Source organism: Podarcis raffonei, chromosome 1 (genome assembly GCF_027172205.1).
Source record: "Podarcis raffonei isolate rPodRaf1 chromosome 1, rPodRaf1.pri, whole genome shotgun sequence".
Classification (NCBI taxonomy): Eukaryota; Metazoa; Chordata; class Lepidosauria; order Squamata; family Lacertidae; genus Podarcis; species Podarcis raffonei.
In genome coordinates this window covers 116,154,389-116,166,951 of record NC_070602.1, presented here as the reverse complement: position 1 = coordinate 116,166,951, position 12,563 = coordinate 116,154,389, and the positions used below count along the sequence as shown (strand labels likewise).

Genomic DNA, 12,563 nt, shown 5'->3' with positions numbered 1-12,563 from the left:
GCTTGTCCCAGTTTTTCGCCTCGACATGTTGAAGGATATGCTACTGGGCAGGATAGGATTTCTCCTAATGTTTAAACCTGGACTGTCACTGTTTAGTGGGAGGCATTCAAGCACATCCCAGAAATTCAGGTCTGTGCAATTACAGTGGATTGAAGTGCTCTGAGGCTTTTGTGCAACAAACCACTTGCAGGTACAGTGGTACCTCGGGTTACAGACGCTTCAGGTTACAGACGCTTCAGGTTACAGACTCCGCTAACTCAGAAATAGAACCTCTGGTGAAGAACTTTACCTCAGGATAAGAACAGAAATCGCGCGGCGGCAGAGGGAGGCCCCATTAGCTAAAGTGGTACCTCAGGTTAAGACCAGTTTCAGGTTAAGAACGAACCTCCAGAATGAATTAAGTTCTTAACCCGAGGTACCACTGTACCACCTCATGAGGAGGTTAATTCATGTCCTGATCAGCACCAGAAGCAGCATGCCTTTAAACACCAGTTCCTGAGGAGTGCAGGAAGAGAAAAATGCTGTTGCACTCCTGTTCTGCTTGCAGGCATCCCGTTAAGAATATTTATTGCTCAGGTAAAGCCTGGCGTCCAGCCCGCTTCGGCTGCGCAGCTACCGGCCAGGCCTCCGGACTTCAAAGGCCACATTCCAAAGGCTCTGAGCAACACGCAGAGATAAGCAGCGGCCAGAGAAAGCTGCAAACTCAAATGCTTTCCTTCAGTGTGCTTAAATAAAGTCCACTCTCCTCAAAAGCGAAAGTAGAGAGAGAGAACAAAGGCTGGAGACTCTCAGAAATGACGCAGGATCTCCCCCCTCCCAAATTGTAGGCAGGGCGTACACTCTGAGCTGTTTAACCCTGTAAGCTCAGGTTCTCCTCACATCCCGTAGTACAGCCACAGTGAGAATGGGATGCTTGACTAGACTGACTTTTGGTCTGATCCAGTGGGGCTCTTTTTATGCCAAGTCTATGTGGGAAAGCATCATGCGAAAGGCTGGGCTGGATGAATCCCAAGCTGGAATTAAGATTGCCGGAAGAAATATCAACAACCTCAGATATGCAGATGACACAACCTTGATGGCAGAAAGTGAGGAGGAATTAAAGAACCTTTTAATGAGGGTGAAAGAGGAGAGCGCAAAATATGGTCTGAAGCTCAACATCAAAAAAACGAAGATCATGGCCACTGGTCCCATCACCTCCTGGCAAATAGAAGGGGAAGAAATGGAGGCAGCGAGAGATTTTACTTTCTTAGGCTCCATAATCACTGCAGATGGTGACAGCAGTCACGAAATTAAGAGACACCTGCTCCTTGGAAGGCGATGGCAAACCTAGACAGTATCTTAAAAAGCAGAGACATCACCTTGCCAACAAAGGTCCGTATAGTTAAAGCCATGGTTTTCCCAGTAGTGATGTATGGAAGTGAGAGCTGGACCATAAAGAAGGCTGATCGCTGAAGAATTGATGCTTTTGAATTATGGTGCTGGAGGAGACTCTTGAGAGTCCCATGGACAGCAAGAAGATCAAACGTATCCATTCTTCAGGAAATCAGCCCTGAGTGCTCACTGGAAGGACAGATCCTGAAGCTGAGACTCCAATATTTTGGTCACCTCATGAGAAGAGAAGACTCCCTGGAAAAGACCCTGATGTTGGGAAAGATGGAGGGCACAAGGAGAAGGAGAAGGACGACAGAGGACGAGATGGTTGGACAGTGTTCTCGAAGCTACAAACATGAGTCTGACCAAACTGCGGGAGGCAGTGGAAGACAGGAGTGTCTGGCGTGCTCTTGTGCATGGGGTCACGAAGGGTCGGACACGACTAAACGACTAAACAACAACATGTGGGAAAGTTCCTTGAGAAATGGAAAATGACTAATATACCATTGCATGTAAGTACTGTCAAACATTTGATGCCATTGCATGTCAGCTATCAAATACTGCCTCACATGCTAAAATATAATTTTATGTATTATTAGCTGCTTGACAGTGGACCAGATTGCCTTGGGGGGTAGTGGGCCCTCCTTTGCCGGCAGCCATCTGTCAGTGATGCTGCGGTTGTATTGAACAAGGGGTTAGAGTCACCTCCCTTCCAACACTATTATCCCCAGCACCGATGATGCAAAACCTTCCACAAATATTTGAGCAGGCAGAGAGACCTGGGTAGAAATATATACAGTGGTACCTCGGGTTACGAACTTAATTCGTTCTGGAAGTCCGTTCTTAACCTGAAACTGTTCTTAACCTGAGGTACCACTTTAGCTAATGGGGCCTCCTGCTGCCACCACGTGATTTCTGTTCTCATCCTGAAGCAAAGTTCTTAACCCGAGGTACTATTTCTGGGTTAGCGGAGTCTGTAACCTGAAGCATCTGTAACCCGAGGTACCACTGTACAGTGGTACCTCGGGTTATATACGCTTCAGGTTACATACGCTTCAGGTTACACACTCTGCTAACCCAGAAATAGTGCTTCAGGTTAAGAACTTTGCTTCAGGATAAGAACAGAAATCGTGCTCCAGTGGCACGGCAGCAGCAGGAGGCCCCATTAGCTAAAGTGGTCTTCAGGTTAAGAACAGTTTCAGGGTAAGAACAGACCTCCGGAACGAATTAAGTACTTAACCCGAGGTACCACTTTATTTGACATTCGCCATTTACAAATTCTTAGGAGGAAACTAGTTTCTTTTTTATGCCCAATGTTTTCATTTCTGCGGGAAGAAACTAGTTTCTGTTCCAGCCAGTAGAACTCCACAAGCCCTGCTATTATACCAACATGGCAAAGCTTTATCTTGACATTGTAGGCGGAGACAGGGGCACAATTGAGGGAGATTGCCAGAGTGGCATGAAACTTGTGCAAGCAAGCAAGGCCCACAGAATCAGCTCTTGCCTGGAGGCAGTGAGATGGTACGCTCCACATAGGAGATGTATGTGAAATGCAAGGATGGTGCCAAAACAGTAATGATAGGGAGAAATTAAATAGAGCCGTGTAGCGAAAGGTCAAAAGCACACACCATTAAAAAATCATTGGTTCTCCACCCACTAGTTATTCCCAGTGGACCAGATGGATGGCTATGACAGCACTGGTCGTTTTTCCAGGGGAAATGAAGGTGAACTGTGCTATCAGGGCTGTTTGATACTCTGTGCAGGGTCCAAGGAAGCACTACATTTGCCCCCTTTGAGGCTGAGTGCAGTTCATTTTTAACCCCACAGCTGCCACCAACAAGTTCGTAATAACGGAGGGAACAAATCTCTACACAGAAAGGTTTTGGATCGCGGCCACAACACAGAAGGAAGACCTACTTGCCACATTCAACCTACGAGGAAAACATTTGCATATATCTGAGATTATGAATGCACAAGATTGTAACGCTGTTTAAAGAGATCAAAAACACTGATTTTTTAAAAATCAACATTTTCATTTGGGGAGGGATGTTTCTGTCCTTTCTGGATGCACAGAAAATCTTTCGGATGTAAATAGCTCCGGTAATTAGTTCCGTTGAATATGTAGTACTGGGGAAAGTAGAGTTCATGAAATTTTCATATCAATGAGTAAACTATATTTGACTTTTCCCCCCCTCCCAAATGTGAAATTATCACGTTTGTGTGCACAGAATGCAAATGGGGAAAGGAAATACAAAATTGCCCCATTCTCCGCCAGCACAATCCTAAGCCTTGTTTAAATGTATAAGCGAGAGATTAGGATGAGATGCTGGAGCAGCGCTCTACGGCAGAGAGGTTCGCATCAGCCCAGAGTCATTCAGGATTGGGTTCCATGACCAAATCATCCTCCGCTTGGTCCTAAAAGAAGATCAGATCAAAACTCTCAGGTTGAACTCCGTCATCGTATTTGCATCTCTAGATAAACACAGCTGCGACAACGGTGCAAAACCTGGCTGGTAGCAAGGATGCCTATCAAGTGCAATCCATTCTGAAGAGAGGGCAGATTGGGTATAGTCTCAGATACATGTTTCTAGAATTGAATCCCGGGAACACCGGTGGGACCTTCATCCAATCAATGCATTTATGGTGAAGAGGTTAGTGTCTTAGGAAACACAGCGGCAGCTGTGATGTGACCAGGGTAGCTGCATGTTCACAGTTTACATGTGTGCCCAATTCAGTTATCGAGCACGAGACAGAGTCTTAAGTTTCACAGCAAAAAGATGTGTGTGGTTGCACAAGATTTACCCACCGTGGAAGAGTGGCAGATGCAAGTGATTGACTATATGGAGATGGCAGAAATGACCGGCAGAATCCGTGACCAGGGAGAAGAATTGATGGAAGAGGATTGGAAAAAGTTTAAGGACTATTTACAAAAATATTGTAAAATGTTTGAGTGTTAATATGATGTGGGAAGTGAAGGTAACATGGCATTGGGGATATGGTTAAAAGAGTTATGAAAAGAAGAATTTTAAAAAAGGAGAAGGAGGGTATGACTAGAATAATATTATGTCAAAGTATACAAGGTGGAGTAAAGGACCAAGATAAGGGAAATTTGAGACATAATAAGTGGAAATATATAATTATAAATGAGGTTTGAAAGAGGGTTAGAATTTGCTGAATTTGACGGAATAAAGAGGAACACAAAAAAGAGAGATGTGAGGAGGTCAGGACAGTGGGATATGGAATTTTGGAACTTAAAAGTGGATTTTGCTTTTTTCTTTTTTTTCTTTTTTCTTTGTTAAGTGTATATTTCTTTTGTTTTTCTGTTCTTTGTTTTGTTATATCTGATTGTTTGATTTATGTGATTTGATGACTTTTATGTTTTGTAAAACTTTAATAAACATTTATTATAAAAAAACAAAAAGATGTGTGTGGTTGAGGGGAGCTGAATCTTCTTCCCTCACTTCCCTGCACTCAGGCACTGATCTTGAAACCTGGGCCCATGAACGCTCAAGATAAGCAGTGGCGAAGCTGCATGCTCTGCTATTGGGGGCAGGGAGCAGGCGGGGGCGTGGCGTGCACCCTGGGGGCGTGACATGCCGTCTGTGGGGGCATGGTGCAAGGCCCACAGAGGGGTGCGCGACATGTGTCTGGGGGGTCGCCATGATACCTTCACTGGTGGAGGAACGGGAGTATGGTGTTAGCGGACCACCCCCGGCACTACTATTCCGGTAGGGCTTAGTCATGCTGGCCACATGACCCGGAAGCTGTATGCCAGCTCCCTCGTCCGCGACTGGACCTCATGATCAGGGATCCCTTTACCTTTTTACAGGAGTGTAAATGTGATCTGCAAGGACGTGGGTGGCGCTGTGGGTTAAGAGCCTAGGGCTTGTCGATCAGAAGGTCAGCGGTTCGAATCCCCATGACGGGGTGAGCTCCCGTTGCTCGGTCCCTGCTCCTGCCAACCTAGCAGTTCGAAATCACAAAGTGCAAGTAGATAAATAGGTACCACTCTGGCGGGAAGGTAAACGGCATTTCCGTGCGCTGCTCTGGTTCGCCAGAAGCGGCTTAGTCATGCTGGCCACATGACCTGGAAGCTGTACGCCAGCTCCCTTGGCCAATAAAGCGAGATGAGCACCGCAACCCCAGAGTCATCCGCGACTGGACCTAATGGTCAGGGGTCCCTTTACCTTTACTTAAATGTGATCTGCAGAACAATTCACTAGTTCACTACACGGGAAAGACACAGTGACCCCCCCTAAAAGTTCAGAAGTGTGGATGTTGGAATATAATTAGACTGATGACTAATGGAGAAGTTCCCTTATTGCATCGCTTTTTGGAAGAGGAGAATTCCGGGATTGGTTCTTTTTTTTTTAATAGCATGAATGAAACATATGTATTTAATCAAAGCAATATTGAGATGGTATTCCTACAAAAGGAATCCTTCTGGGTATTTATGTACACTAAATTTGGTTCAACCCTATGGTCTGAATGAAAAGCTGGCTTCAATTATTTTGTGGAACTTGTAATTAATACTTTCAGTGTTAGATCACCCTTAATCCTGCAAAGTTTTCCCTTGCAGTTTCTGGCTAGCACAACTGGAGACAATCCTGAGTTTTATCATTGCTTTATTTCATTATTACATTTTTACTCCACCTTTATTTCATGATGGAATTCAAACGTATGGGGCATCTGAGAGACAGGCGCAGTCAGATTCCTTCACACCTTAGCCTTGTCACCACACAAGAATAGCTGTGTTTAGGATTGTTTCCTCCTATAAATCAAGGAGAACATTTTGATATAAAGATAGACAGGTTGGTAAGCGGGTAGGTCGATCTCTGCACACAGACACATAGAAGTTTGCCAGCTATTTTTTAAACAAACATGTCTCGGCCAAACTGTTTTCATCCTCAGTTTTAAGGAAGAAGAAGAAGAAGAAGAAGAAGAAGAAGAAGAAGAAGAAGAAGAAGAAGAAGAAGAATGTCCAAAACTGTCAATATACATCAGCATTAGTTCTTTTAACAAATTGGGAGGAACAAAATGAGAAAGTGATATCTCAGCTTGTAGAAGAGTTTGGATTTGATATCCCGCCTTTCACTCCCTTTAAGGAGTCTCAAAGCGGCTAACATTCTCCTTTCCCTTCCTCCCCCACAACAAACACTCTGTGAGGTGAGTGGGGCTGAGAGACTTCAGAGAAGTGTGACTGGCCCAAGGTCACCCAGCAGCTGCATGTGGAGGAGCGGGGACGCGAACCCGGTTCACCAGATTACGAGACTACCGCTCTTAACCACTACACCACACTGGCTGGGCTGTTCCCCGATTGGTTAGAAACCTGTGGCCCTCCCAATATTATTGGCTCCAGCTCCCATCTGCTGCAGCCAGCAAGGTCAAAGTTCAGGGATGACGGGACATAGAATCCCAGAGAACAACATCTGGAAGGCTATTGGTTCCTCATCCCTGAGTCAGAGATTCTTCAAGGTGGTTCTTAAAGCAGGTGGTTTTAGTATTATTTCATTATCATGCATAAATGTACTATATGATAAATGTTTATTCACTCAAAACCTTCATTTTACAGTCCCTACAGCCCTGTGAGGTAAGCTACATTGAAAATGATGATGATGATTTTTTTATATCCCGCCCATCTGCCTGGGTTTCCCCAGCCACTCTGGGCAGCTCCCAACAAAATATTAATAATAAAAGCGATAAAAGATCAAACATAAAAAACTTCCCTAAACAGGACTGCTTTCTAAAAGTCAGATAGTTGTTTATTTCCTTGACATCTGGTAGGAGGGCGTTCCACAGGGTGGGTGCCTCCACCAAGAAGGCCCTCTGCCTGGTTCCCTATAACCTCTCTTCTCACAGCGAGGGAACTGCCAGAAGGCCCTGGAGCTGGACCTCAGTGTCTGGGATGAACGATGGGGGTGGGGACGCTCTTCAGGTATACTGGGCCGAGGCCATTTACCTTGACTGGCCCAAGGTAAAGTTTGTGAGGGAGTGGGGATCTGTACCAGGGCCTCTCTTTCTCTCTCCAAACTGTGATACTTAAAACTCAGATAACTTTAAAAGAGGGTTAGACAAATACTGTACATGGAGGATAAAGTTACCACAGATGGAGGTGGTTTGCTTCTGAATACCAGTTGGTGGGAACCACAAATTGAAGAGCACTGTTGCACTCAGGTCTCACTTGAGAACAGGATGCTAGACTAGATGGGCCACTTGCCTGATCCAGCTGCAACGAAACATGTCTCTCCTGTATTGGTGTCTACAGCCGCAGCAGGCACTATGATTCCCCAGCAGTTTGGTTTCACCTTCAAAGGAGCACTCTTCCATCATCTCCCAAGAGAGACGGATGCCAGCAACAATTATTCACTGTTCAAAAGGAAGTTCCATTGGGTGCTGCAGGGCATGCTCCCAGATAGATGTGTCTCAGACTGCAATCCTACGCTCGCCTTGGAGTAAGTCCCACTGAACTCAGTGGCCTTACATCTAAGACATGTATAGGATCTGATCTCCTTGGAGAAAGTGCATTTGGAACGGGTCAGTGGATCAGTGTCCTGTTGGAGTTAAGAATAAATTTGAAGTAGTTTGAAATTAACAGCTGTTGTCTTCAGAGAGATCTGGTGCTTTGTTTTAATAACAAATACTGGGTCTTGGAGAAGTTTCCTCAGAAAAAAAAATTCCAAAAAGAAAGAAAGAAAGAAAGAAAGAAAGAAAGAAAGAAAGAAAGAAAGAAAGAATTACATATTGTAATTACTAACAGAAGATAATATGTTTTACATATTTTTCTTCTTGGAAAAATATGTAGATAAAAATATATGTAAGATCTATTGGCAACTTGGGAGTTTTTCTATATACATCCATCATAATATTACCGTTTCTGCTTAGTCTATTTTCCATAAGCTGAGGAAAGGCTTTGATAAATGTTGCTACATTTGTTCTGATTTGCATATGAAATAAAATCATACCACACTATGTAAAAATCAAATATTTTAACTTTGCCTTTAGCTAATTTAAGCTGGTATGTCAATTTCACTGCTTTAGCTTGCTTACTTACTCCGCCAAAGCTTTATTAGGCACTACAAATATAAGCCATCATAAAACACCCATATATAACATTTTAAAATATATACAAATAAACAGCCATGTAAAAATACGTAATAACGAGGGTTTTCATTGGGGTTTCTTCCTGCTAAATAGTGCCCTTCACCACTCTAAGAGATACTATTGATAAAAACTCAGGCACCCTTGCAGTTACTTCCAGGTTAATGTCAGAATCTGATAGCTGGTTGTACAATGGACAGCAGAAAAGAGTATATTCTACTGTGTCCAGCACATTCAAAGAACATCCGCAATATCTATCGCTTCTGGGGATGTATAAATAACTGCCCTTGACAAAAGCTGAGGGGGAAACATAAAGGCGATGGGCTGGAATTATTAATTTGGAAATATAAGTGACCCTGTTATCTGTTATATTTAAGCCATAGAACTTGGGGGAGTCAATGTCCAAAGTTCTGCAGTTCCCCCCCAAAAAAATTCAGTTATTACTCTACAAGAGTGTGGTGTAGTGGTTAAGAACGGTAGTCTCGTAATCTGGTGAACCGGGTTCGCGTCTCCGCTCCTCCACATGCAGCTGCTGGGTGACCTTGGGCTTGTCACACTTCTCTGAAGTCTCTCAGCCCCACTCACCTCACAGAGTGTTTGTTGTGGGGGAGGAAGGGAAAGGAGATTGTTAGCCGCTTTGAGACTCCTTCGGGTAGTGATAAAGCGGGATATCAAATCCAAACTCTTCTACAAGCTGAGATATCACTTTCTCATTTTGTTCCTCCCAATTTGTTAAAAGAAGTAATGCTGGTGTATATTGACAGTTTTATATGTAATGTCTTCCAGTTCTGCAAACATCATATTCCAGAACTGTGATACAATAGGACATAGCCACCACATGTGAACACACACACCTTTCCGATTACAGTTTCTCCAACATTTCATATTATTTGTATCTATTATACTTACCAGACATGCTGGTGTAACATAGTAATGATGTAATAGTTGTGAAGAGTTGTTGCAATTTTTGACCACTGCGTAACATTCCTATGAAATTGTGAAGGCAGAGACTTAAAATCTCATCCATTGCATGAACTGTACAAAAATTACAATATATTGGAGACATTGTATAATATTTTCTATTATTTTATTTATAGAAGCCAAGATTTTGGGGATGGGGGGGAATAGGAAGAAGAAAAGGAGTCACTATTTCTATCACTGCTACAGTTACAAAAGTACCTTTGGTTAGCATCATTTTGATTTAATGAGGTTATCCTTTTCTCTCTCTGTGAAATGTAAAGAAGTCCACCTCACTCCGTCCCACCTGTTTTTTTGCCCATTTCTGTACCCCACAAAAATCTGTGTCAAGTCAGTAACGCCAGTTGAAAGTTTCTCTTTCAGCAACATTGAATGACATGTGCTGTGTATCCTCCTGTCCTCTAGGGGGCACAAGCCATGTAGAACTACCATAAAAGAGAGAAGCAATGTGTCTCTGAAATGCACAGAGACACACTGCCTGCAGCCAAAGGCAGAGAACTAGCCACACCCTTAAACCTTGCCCCCATAGAACCTTCCCGTTACCGCTTGCTCGGCCCCACTTCCTGTTACAGTTCTCCAAAAATACCACATTCCTCTTCCCCTTATAGCTTCCAAAAAACCCCACACCCCTCTTTCACTTACAGCTCACCAAACCACCACCACTGCAGTAGTGGCTGGTGAGGTAAGGTGGGTAGGGCTCTGTTGCTCTCTGTGCTGGTCCCGAGGGTTAACCCTACAGTGAGGTCCAAGTCCCGTCTGAGGTCGAGGGTGCAGTATGGAGAATGTCCGTCCAGGCTGAAGCTGGGTCCAAGGCAGGTAGTCGGGTGAGGTCAGGAACTCTGGCAGAAGAGCAGGACAGGGTGCAGGCAGGAACAGGCTACCAACAACGTTGCTCCCGCAACCTGGAACTGGGGCTGGCTGGCTTTTATCTGCCCCGAGGCATAGGGCGGCCCCGGTCCTCTGGTGACTTGCCTCTCCTGGCCTGGAGGTGAGCACTCCTCCTGCAGGAACTTAATTCCCTCCGCCTCTTTGCCCTGAGCCTCTGCAGTTCAGGAGAGGCTGGAGGGTTACCGGACCCAGAGGCAACCTCCTCCTCCCCTGACAGGGCTGAGAGTGGAGCACCTGCAGGCAATGGGTCTTCCATCACCTCAGGAGCCAGAGCAGACTCAGCTGGTGCCTGCACCTGAGGATCCAGCACAGGTGAGGACCCTCCAGGCTCAAGCCCCGGCTCAGCTGGTTCTGGAGGCGGGGAATCCTGTGCAGGCTGGGATTCCTCAGGTTCAGCCTCCGAGTCTGGATCCCAGGCCATCATACTCTCCTGGCTTCCCAACATTGCAGGTCATTGCCACTTATCAAGAAGGGCAAGTGTCAGGCATGGGGAGTGTAGCATACAGCAGCAGAGCCAGTCTGATGCTCCTGCTGCCATGCACTGCACTGAGCTCCTTGCCCCTCACCCCTCTCCCTCTCAATGAGCAAGCCAGAAGAACGAGTTCCACCCGTGCCACTTTACTGGGCATTATTGCACAGCTTGCCCCCCCCCCCAATCCCTCAGCTTGCCTGGGCCACCACTTTTCTCCTCCTCACCCTCTGCCACTGAGGGGTTTGGAGAGAGGGAGACAATTACATCATACTGTATTTCATAGAGCCACCTGTTGGCAGTTGCGTGAACTGCAGCGTGACGACATTCTTAGATGTTTATCATATGCGCAAGATACAAACCTATATATATAAACATCAAAGGGAAATGCCAAACCAAATAAACACTTGGAAGTTAGCCATAGTTTCTCAGCCTAACCAACCTTTCACAGGGTTGATTTGATGCTAAGATATGGAGAGGGGAGCCATGGACCGTGTTTTGAACTCCATGGAAGAAGGGCAAAATAATGAATTATTATCATCATTTGCTTAAAACCAGAGGCCTGATTTTGTCTTGATTTTGTCGCACAGTTTGTTTTACATCTTTTTCCATATATTCCAATAGAAAAAGTATAATGAGAACGATTGGAAGTTTTTCACAGAAAACTTTATTAGATAAGACATGATGTTGTATAAATACGTGGTTCTTTTAATTGTCTTTTTTCCTCTTTTTTGTTACTCTTAAACCTTTTTTCGACCTTTCTGAGGTGACGAATCCCTTTTTTTCTTTTTTTTCTTTTTTGTGCTTAATTTTGTTATACTTACCTTTACTGTATGGTTGTATTTTAAATTAATAAAGATTTATATTTAAAAAAAACAGAGGCCAAGATTTTAAGATTAATCAACTTGCAGAAGTTCATGGAAGGAACATTATCTGTCCTCCCACCGCCACCTGAAACCACCTGACACTTCTCTGGTGTGTGGGGAGGTGGCCCTCTTAAATGATGTGCTGTGAACAGCTGCTGGGAGAAAGGGAACGCATGTCCTCTGCTTGCACCAAGACCTTCTTCCCCCACACTGCTAATTTAATTGGATAGGTGCAAGGTCTGATGCACCAGCAATTGGTGGGTTAGCCGAGAGCATTACTGCCTGCCTTTGAAAATAGTTCACTAACAGACGTAACAGATTCCAAAGGAACAGCTCTGTTGGTCTGTTACGGCAAATACCAGAAAGAGATATCCTTATGGCACCTAGGAAATTTTTATTGTAGTATATGGGGTGTGCTGGTAGGCCATGTGGGGGATCCCCCCTAAAATTCACACGCCTTGTGTTTGACGCCCCTGATTTAAGAGTATCAAACAAAAAGCAGAGTTCTGGGTGTGGGGAGAAACAAAAATCCCAAGGTTGTCTGTGAAGGTGTGCCTCTCAGGTCCAGCCACAGAAACTGTGCAAAGACGCCTGCCAGCAAATCTTACCCGTGACTAATATCTTTGTGTAGCTGTCAAATCTGCCTTTTCTAGGTCAGAAGGGGCCAAAATCATTTCCAGGTCTATTTTTCTCAAAAAGCCATTTCCCTTTAATCTGTCTTTTTCCAAATGGCAAGTTTAATGAGAACTTCAGGCATATATCTCAAGCGAAAATGTGTTGGCGGCTTTCCCCCCACCCCACCCCACCAACTTTCCTCCCCCCTTTTCCGTTTTTCTTCCTTTCTATTCCACCTTCCCCCCTCCCCTCCCCCGCCACCCCGCTTTAAGCCTCAG

The 12,563-nt window shown here is 44.7% G+C and overlaps 1 long non-coding RNA gene across 1 annotated transcript; it reads right to left on the bottom strand.

The window, feature by feature from the left end:
• Window positions 1–5,979: 5,979 nt before the first annotated feature.
• LOC128398326 (uncharacterized) lies at window positions 5,980–9,436 on the bottom strand. Its single transcript, XR_008327090.1, has 2 exons — window positions 9,379–9,436; window positions 5,980–6,142 (listed from the first exon to the last, which is right to left on the bottom strand). It is a non-coding gene; the product is annotated as an uncharacterized LOC128398326 (long non-coding RNA).
• Between the last annotated feature and the right edge of the window lie 3,127 nt (window positions 9,437–12,563).